The sequence below is a fragment of the Rousettus aegyptiacus genome, unplaced genomic scaffold (assembly GCF_014176215.1).
Source record: "Rousettus aegyptiacus isolate mRouAeg1 unplaced genomic scaffold, mRouAeg1.p scaffold_m13_p_1, whole genome shotgun sequence".
Classification (NCBI taxonomy): Eukaryota; Metazoa; Chordata; class Mammalia; order Chiroptera; family Pteropodidae; genus Rousettus; species Rousettus aegyptiacus.
This window is the reverse complement of record NW_023416284.1, coordinates 104,759,645-104,768,425: the sequence shown is the minus strand read 5'-3', so window position 1 is coordinate 104,768,425 and position 8,781 is coordinate 104,759,645.

Here is an 8,781-nt window from a genome sequence, read left to right as displayed (position 1 = left end):
GAATTTATGACCTCATTTGAGTATTGCCCTTAGATGCTCATTTTTACTGATTATTCAGTGCTCAGATTTTAAAACTTTAATCTAGAGCATTGAGCATAAACATAGCTCTAATTTTTAAAATGTATGAAATGATGTTGTCATGCTTAGTCCTATACAAGATAAGTTACATCAAGGCAATTTTTAACAAATATGAATTTTTTTATTTTTTAAGACAGAATATTTCACAGATTGATTGATTATACCAAATAATGATGTAAAATGAATTAATTCTGAGAATAAGCTAAAATATATGATATTTATATTACCTTAAGGTATATTAAAATTAATTAACATACCTTAATTAAATTAAGAAATGTAAGCAATGTCATATTTTTTTATTTCAGCTGATGTATCATTTAACAAATATCTAGTATAAGCCTTCAGGCTCTGCTCCAGAGACTGTGTCTCTCCCAAGTATACCTATAAAGAAAGAGTTAATTTTCTATAGTAAAAAGACACACTTTTCCAGGGGAAATTCAGATGTAAAATCCAAGTTGTTATTGTTGTTTTTTGGATATCTCTAGCACCTTAATTTTGGTGATAGTATCCTGGTGTTTACATATGTTCAAACTCATCAAATTGTACACATTAAATATGTGCGATTCTTTATGTATGAATTATATATATCTCAATAAAAGAATTTTTTTAAATCCACGTTGTATTTGATAACTTCATTAGGGCCTGAAAGTTTATTTATTCCTAAATGCCAACTCGCCTTCAAATTTCTATATGTTTACATGTTCAATTTACCAATAAAGCATATTCCCTCTTTTTTTTTCTTAGATAACACAAATGTATATAAAACGGCTAGTGGAGCTGTTTAAGTGTATTCCTTTTCTTGAATTCTTACAACCATTGCAGTGGGTACCTTACCCATTGTCACCAATCATATGTATTAGTAGATTGTTCTGTATTTTTTTTCCGCATACCAGTCTTATCTCTTCAGCAACTCAGGGACAGAATTTTTCACATTCCTTATACAACTTTGTACTATGTACTGAGTATGTTGTACTTACTCAAGAAATACTTGTTGAGTAACTAATTTAGTTTTCAAGTATTTCTATTCTTTTGAAGAGTGGTTCTCAACCTTGACCTCAATTATAACAATATGGGGAGATTTCAAAAGTCACTATATCCAGAACACACTTCTGACCAATTAAATCCTAATCTCCATGGGTAAGAACCAAGCATCAGTACTTTTTCAAGCTGGAATTTTAGGTCAACTATTTTTTGAAAAATAACAAAAATAAATTTCAATGTCTGCATAATTTTTAGGGTAAAAATATTGTGCCCTAAGAATTTTATTTCAAGCTATGGCATTTTTAATGTTCAGAAGCCACAGAGAAATGGCTTCAGGAATGCAAGGGCTTATTGGCCACTCATTTTCTTTCTTTAAAAACTTCTTGGTACTGTATTCAAGCCATTCAAAAGAAGAAGATTAAGCAGAAATAATGATATGTTCTTATTTGTGAAAGTCTCCTCATTATAAATCCCAAATTTATGAATTCAGTTATGGCATATGAATTTTGCATAATCTTGTCTTAGCTATTCTTCTGTTTCTACTCTTTGCCTGGAGATTTGTCTCTCTGACCAGATTCTTCAGATCTAAAGTTAATGGAATAACTGTAAATTTCTAAAAGTACAACGCTTGTTTCCTGTTTTGGACACTGTAGGAAAATTAAGAACTAAAACTTCTCTGTTTTTCCTCCTATGCCTCAAAAGCAGAACTGCAGAGGGCATATAGGGACCATTATTATATTTAGAAAATGTGAATTATAAGTTTCTGCATCTTTAGTTCTGAACAACTCAAGTAGCAATTACTTTTTTAGAAATTATATTTAAATTACAATTACATTTAAAAAACTATTGAGTACTAGATGATTTTTAAAAGCCAGTCTTTTTATCGTCTTCTAAATAGGTCACATACTAAATATGTTAACTTTGGAAAAAATAGGTATGACTTTATTTTGTGATCGAAAATCAAATACTCAAAAGAGACCATAAGAAACTATCCTAAAATAGACACTATTTTCATTTATGCATGGTAAAATATTAGGTGATTTTCTTTAAAAAAATTGTGTTCTTTCAAATACATTTTCAAATGTGCATTACATGATCATAATTATAGCCATGAAGTTAACTTCTGGTTTTCGAACAGAGGATCTTAAGCAATGTTAAGAAGTACTTTCCTGAGGGAAATGTGTTTCCATTTCTTCTGTTAATCCTACTTTATAGCTACAAAAAAAATTCAACAAACATTTATTAAATCCTTTTTATGTACCAACAACTTTAAGATTTGATATACATGACTCAGCCCCTGCCATGAAAAAAATTTAGTTTTTTCTTTGTAAAAAAAAAAAAAATCCTATACAAATATTTTATTTGTTGACACTAAATTTGAGAACATCTAAGGAAAGATTTGCTTAGCAAAATGCAGCAGTTCCTCTCCCCAGTTTTGGATACTTCTTTACTAACTTCCCTTCTGTAAAGTTGATAGTTCAGCTAGCTGCCAGGATATCTATATAAGACAATTAACCGTCTAATCCTTAACAAGTTACTTATTAGCTTTATAAACTTCTGATAAATAACAATACTGATAAATACTGATAAATAACAATTTCACTATACTTCAAATGAATTTCACACACACAAAAAAATCCTAGCACCGAATAGGTCTTTTAATACTATGTAGTATAAACTCACCACTTTACATACACTCATAATTGCTGGTCTTTATGAGATATTTACTATGTGAAAGATACTGTTAGTAAAATGTTTTTCATATATTAAATTTGTTAAATTTTCACAGTACTAGGTATTTCTTATTTTATAGGTAACAAAACTAAGAACTGAATTAAAACCAAGACTAGCAAAAGTCAGTGACTTAGCAAATAAATATATCCAGATAATAAGGGAGAAAATATATAACCTTGTTTTCTCTTTTCCTAAAACAGACTCAGAAATTTAAGAATGGAAAGGATTTTAAATTAGTCTGCCTTCTCATTTTTTTAAATGAAATAGCTGAATAATGGAGAGATAAATGCCTTCACTATTTTTTACATTACCTTTATAATAATGCATATATTATTCCAATGAGTGATGGATGTTGTTTACATATAACACAGAGATCCTGTCCCTGAGTCAATGTGTCTGTCCCCCAGCTGCTATGAATGCTGGAGACGAAGTGCCCACATCTACTCCCCTTCTCAAGAGAATTGCTTGTGATAAATGGGAGACACCTCACCAGAGAAATCTCATCCCACCACTGCTAACAGCTGACAGATTTGTAGGTTAGAAAAAGTGTCTGAAGCTCTGCTCCTGTTGATCAAGAAAGGCTAGACTTCGCCTGAGACCGCATTTTCCTTAGAGCTTTGCCCTTTCCAGTCCTACTTCACTCTCTCCATTACAGATTTTTCCTGCAAAATGCTTCTTCTTCAAGGAACCATAAGCAATCTAATTTGTGCCTTGGTTTCTGTTTCTAAGGAACCTGACCAAAGAGACATATAAGTGTATATATAAATGGTTCATACACTGAAGAAAAGAACATATAATTTACAATTCAAAAAATTTTCTCACATAGTTAGGTATAAGAATATTAGGAATGAATTGGAGAATATGTGGTTTATTTATGCAATGGAATATTATTCAGCCATGAGAAAGGACATCCTACTGTTTGCAACATGGATGGACCTTGAGCACATTATGTGAAATGAGATAAGTTAGAGAAAAGCAAGTATGCACAATATTATATGTGGAATCAAAAAAAGTTAAATTTGTAAAAACAGAAAGTAAAATGATGTTTGCCATGGAATGGGGGTGAAGGACTAGAAGAGATAGTGTTTAAGAGTACAAACTAACAACTAGTAAATAAGACATTGAGTCTAATGCACAGAACAGTGACTATAGACAGCAATATTGTATTATAGTCATCAAAGTTGCTGAGACTAAAATTATTCTAACCACTAAAAATAAAGTACAATGATGTAACATGCTAGTTATCACTACAATGGCAATCTCATTGTAATATGTCAATATATGACATTAACATGTTGTACACCTTAAATTTATACAATGTTTTATGTAAAATATATTTTAATTAAAAAAAGGGAAGAATTTGGGGAATTAACCATAAGAGCTGAGGAAATAGAAGAAAAATACAAAGAAATTGGCACATAAATTAAATTATCCTTTTCCTGGAAATACATGTCACTAAATTAAGTTATTAAAGAATAATTCAGTAAGATAACTCATATACAAATATACTATTTATTTATGAGGGGGATAGTGGAATTAATGTTAATTCTAAAATGCACCTGAGTCTATGATCCTCAATTTCTTAGCGAGGATCCAGAGGATCAGAGATGATCGGTCATTTTATTAAGGTCACCCTGACAATTTCTGATAGAACTGGGCCATTAACACTTAATTTCTGATTATACTGATTCTTTCTCATGACATATAAATAGAGAAAAGGATCCTATAAAGACTCCTGCATTAACAATTCAATCAAATGAAAGTATTTATGTAATATTTTATGTGCTCAGCAAATACAAGACTTTGCAGAAAGAAACTAAAATGTTAATTCTGTTGCGCATATGTCAGGCATTGTTTTAAGAGTTTTTTGTACCATATGCCTTTTAATCATCAAAGCAAACCTATGATATGAAAATCCACATTTTACAGAAGTAAAAACTGAAGCTCAGAGAGAATTTCCCAGACCTGATAGTTTCCAAAGGCTATGCTCGTAACCAGTAAAATATAAGTAGTTGGTAACTGAGAAGTAAAATTCATAGAAATCTGAGTCATGACAGGTCAGCTATAAGGCAGGGTTGCTATTTGCCTTTGCAGTAGCTAGTTTCTTTTGGGTGGTCAGCACAGAAGTGCCAAAAAGACAGCCTTCAGTTGCTATTGTGTCAAAGACGAGAGGAGAGCCAGTTAGGGAAGGAAAGAAGCTGTACTTTATTTAATTCATATTATAGTCAATCTGGTTACAGTGTACTGGTCAGAACCCCAAAATAGAAGATTAATCTTAAAGAGTAAGAAAAAGCAACATTCCCTAAACAGGATGTATTAATAGCGATGGTCACTGAGATACTCAACTACAAGTTCCATTAGAAGAGTTAAAATTGATTAAACTATATACACAGAAGCAAATTATTTGATCCTTTAGCATAAACTTGAATGTACAAATAAAAATATGCAGGAATATATCCATTGATAAATTTGGGAGGGAGAGATCATGAAGGACCAACAATGACCATGGTATAGAGAGAAAAAGACAAACTAATCATAGGAGATGAGGGACCAAAGGATGTCGAAAACAATCTTTTGAAAGATTAAGGTCAATATGTCAGTACAACCTGTGTATGGTATTTTGTAACCCTAAGGGGCCACTTATATATAATAAAAAAAATATAATATTGCTAAGTTTAACTTAATAAAGGTGTTAATATTTGACAAGCAAAATACCTTATATGTCATGGTGCACATAATGATCATTTAGTCATAACTGTGGATATAAAATTAGAGAACATTTACTAAGTGGTAATAATGAGTCAAAAAAGATATTTTCTTCTTTTATACTCTTTTCTATCCACTTCTCTTGTGGTAATTTCTCATAGAACTACTTAGTCATACCATCCCTCATAAAATTCAAGTATAATCCCATAGTTTACAAGTGTGAGAGACAGATTTTTCCAGAAACAAAGGAAAAGAAGTGTATAAAATAGGAGGGAACTAACACTTTAGAAATTCTTACTACATGCGAGGGAACTTATATATATTACCCCATTTTATCACAATTAAATAAAATAATAGTATTACCATTTATAGATGTAAGAACTTGTGGACAGAAAAATAATTTCCTAATACACTTTGGTACAGAAATTTAATTTGTGCCCATCATATCATGAATCCCATGAATCCCAAGCTCTTAAGAGTATTATATCATTAAATATAGAGTAGCATGAGCTCTGGGCATTTCTGGATCTGCTCTTGCCCATGAAACACATCCTCCCATAGAAAACAATGGTTGCATAGATGATGATTCTAAGGTGATTTTATCCTAGTGGTTAATTCAGCATATTGAAAAGTCACATATCACATATCATGGGGTAAAATACATTTTAGGGATTAACTGGAGACATGGCAGCTGAATGGTTAGCACTCTTTTTAAAATTTTATGGTAAAACCTATCCTGAGTTTTAAACTATCATAAAGAACATTCAGAGCAATATTCAACTATTTAACATTAATTAACTATCATTAAATGATATTCTGTTGATATCATATCACAGACACTGGTCTGTTTTAGCATGTTTTTTTCCTAGTAATCATTTGAATTGTGCACCCCATAGTGCAATATATATGCTAACATGAGTACCCAGAAATGCCTGCTAGTGCTATGTACGTACTAAATGTGATTTATTAATTTATAACCCTTCATTTATACAAATTCGGTATTTAAAATCATTACTTTTTAGAGGTAAAGAGAGCTTAATATTAGTAGTCCACTCCCTTTTATTTTATTTTATTTATTTTTTTTATGCTTAGCAAGGGTTTTTTAAATTAATTTACTTTTCATGGTGACGTTGGTTAATGAAATTCAGTAAATTTCAGCTGTACATTTTAACAGTAAGATACATATATTTACATTGTGTGTTTACCTCCCATAGTTAGATTTCTTTCTTGCACTACATTTTTGACCCTTTTTACCACATTTACATCTGCCCGCCCCCTCTCCCTACCCTCTGGTAACCACTAGTCTATTGTCCATGTCTATAAGGGTTTATATCCCACATATAAGTAATATCATGTAATTTTCAACTTTTTCTGGCTGACTATTTCACTTAGCATAATTATCTCGAGTTCCATCCATTTTGTTGCAAATGACAGTATTTCATTTCTTCTTATGTCTCACCCCCCCTTTATTTTTGAGGTATGAAAACAAGCCCGCAAGGATTACATAAAGCCTTCTGTAGATGAACAGAATTAAATGATCATGATTTACTATGTAATGCACATCAATGTTATGCTGAATTCCATACAACTAGAAAATAAATTTTAATACTGGGATAATTTAAAACTTAGAAATACAACCAAGTTATAGGGTCTTTTGCCATTACAGTTCAAAAGGCACAATGACCTTACATTTACAAAGATAAAGTATGAAGTTATTCTCAAAAACAGTAAGGTCCAACAGTTTACTAATGAATATTTTAGATCGCTGTTAAGAAAATATTTTATTCTCTATAGTTCATGAAAATGATAAGCTTAGCTTCATTCATACAGAAATAATCTTGAAAACACGAATGTTGTAATGAGAATAATTTGGTTACAGCATTCATCTATGATTAAAACACTTAATAAAATGGGTATAAAAGAAAAATATCTAAACGTGATAAAGGCCATATAGAACAAACCCTCAGCTAATATCACACTTAATGGTGAGAAACTAAAAACCTTCCCTCCAAGGTCAGAAATAAGACAAAGCTGTTTGCTATCACCACTCTTATTCAATATAGTGTTGGAAGTCCTAGCTAGAACAATTGGGCAAGAGAAAGAAATAAAAGGCATCCAAATTGGGAAAGAAGTCAAATTGTCACTTTTTTCAGATAACATGACTCTGTATAGAAGACCCTAAAAACTCCATTAAAAACCACAATGAGATAAACACAGTACAGTTTTAGAGTACAAAACCAACATACAAAAATCCATAGCATTCCTATACACTAACAATGAATTTTCAGAAAAAAATGAAAAATAAATTTACTTTGAAATTGCAACAAAAAAGAATAAACTACCTAGGAATAAACTTCATGAAGCATGTGAAGGACCTATACACTGAAAACTGTAAGACATTATTAAAAGAAATTGAAGGAGACACAAAGAAATGAAAAGATATTTTGCGTTCATGGGTTGGAAAAATCCACATAGTTAAAATAATCTTATTATCCAATGCAATATACAGATTTAATGCAATCCCCAACAAAATCCAAGTGGCATTTTTTAAAGAAATGTAACCAAACAAATCATCAGATTTTCACGGAAGTGAAAAAGACCCTACACAGCCAAAGCAATCCTGAGGAAAAAGAACAAAGCCAAGTTATCACTCTGCCTGACTTCTAATTATATTACAGAGTGATGATAATCAAAACAGCATGATATTGGCAGAAAAACAGACACGTAGACCAATGAAACAGACGGAGAGTTCAGAAATAAACTCCCATCTCTATGGACAAATAATTTTCGACAAAGGAGCCAAAAACTTATAATGGAAAAAGATAAGCCTCTTCAATAAATGGTGCTTGGAAAACTGAAAAGCCACATACAAAAGAATGAAACTAGACTGCTATCCGTCACCATATAACAAAATTAACTCAAAATGAATCAAAGACCTAAATATAAAACCTGGAACAATAAATCACATAGAAAAAACATAGATACTAAACTCATGGACCTTGAATTTAGAGAGGATTTTATGAATTTGACCTCAAAGGCAAAGACCATAAAAGCAAAAATAAATGAATGGGACCATATCATACTAAAAATCTTCTACATAGCAGTAGAAACTATTAACAGGACAAAGAGGCTACCAACTAAATGTGAGAAGATATTTGCAAACAGCGCCTCTGATAAAGGGCTAATATCCAAAATATACAACAAACTCATACAACTCAACAACAACAACAAAAATCTAATTAAAAAAATGGGCAGAGGACCTGAACAGACACTTCTCCCAAG